We start from the raw sequence: 1,415 nt of genomic DNA on the forward strand, positions 1-1,415 counted from the left end.
TATTGTGAAATATTGTAAATAATAAATTGTTTTACAAAATTTATCTTCAGGTATTTATGTCTCCACTGATAAGTCAAGCTGAGATGATTTTAACCTGTTTTTCAGTCAGGTAGAAAAGTTTTTTTATTTCTTTTCATAAAAATATATTCCTGTACAAGTTATATTATGATTATACTTTGTAAATAAAATAAAATAAAAAATCCATTTCATATTCAGGAAAGTTCAAATTCTACATATCAATTAGGTACATAATTACCTATATTTTAATCAGAAATTAAAGGTAGGTAGCAATCATTTTGGAAAGAAAGCCTAATGAGTAAACTAAATATTACAAAAAAGGAAATCAAGCCCTGTGGTACCTCCACCCACAAATGTAGAGATGTGGTCCTACAGACTGGGCTGAGAATAAGTAAAAAAAAAAAAAAGCGCTTCTGAAATGTCAATATTGTAACAACAATTTGATAATTAGCCATATTGTTCTGGAATGCCTATATTTCATGTCACACCTCAATCGGTCCCAAAAATATTTAATTAGTTTAAAAAAAATAAACATAAAAAAAAAATTGTTTTTATTCTAACCCCTGTGGATCTATAGGGTTTGATATATGGGAGTTAGGCAACAATAATGGCTGAAATCTTTTTTATTGCATTGCCCCCAAATATACTATGCTGCCTCCTGGAAAATAATCCTTCCTGGCCCGACCTGCCCTCCTAACCCTCCCTTTTTTTTTTTAAGTTATAGAGATGATTTCTTTTTTACCCGAAGGTATTTTAAGATGGATAGTTAAGGTCCACTGTATGCGCAGAGTCGCAGACGCTAATTGCGCATTAGTAATTATAAAAAAAAAAAACCTAAATCTCTTGCTGAATATTTGCTTAAAACGGGAAAGGATGACTTAATTAAATCGAGCAATATTTCAAAATGCCTACAATTGGAAACTGGCGTGAAGTATGGCTTGTGCATTAGTACAAGAGCCGAAGAGGAGAAAAAAGGTAGTTGTCTCACCACAATTTTTGATTACTTTAGTGAAAATTATGTATAATTAATAGTCAAAATTGATGAGTCTGCCAAGTACAGGTAGGAGGAATAAAAAATGGCGGCTGTTTCAAAGCGATAAAAAAAACTAATTTTTCATTCAGAGCTCTATATCTTAAAAAGTAACAACAACACAAGAAAACCTAAGATAACATCATTTAAAGAAGAGTAAATTTGCTAAAATATGAGCCCTAATAGAGTTATTTACGTTAAATAGTTTTCGAGATATAGCTTTTTAAAAAGAAACATTTCATAAAAATGTTGTATGGGTCATACTGAAAAATCAGTAGTTAGTGAATTTCTTTTAAAAAACTTATATCTCAAAAACCATTTGACGTACAGATGTCTATTAGCAGTAAAATTAAAGCTAGTTTAATGA

Source organism: Halyomorpha halys, unplaced genomic scaffold (genome assembly GCF_000696795.3).
Source record: "Halyomorpha halys isolate HHAL.00 unplaced genomic scaffold, Hhal_1.1 Scaffold1237.1, whole genome shotgun sequence".
In the NCBI taxonomy this organism is placed as follows: Eukaryota; Metazoa; Arthropoda; class Insecta; order Hemiptera; family Pentatomidae; genus Halyomorpha; species Halyomorpha halys.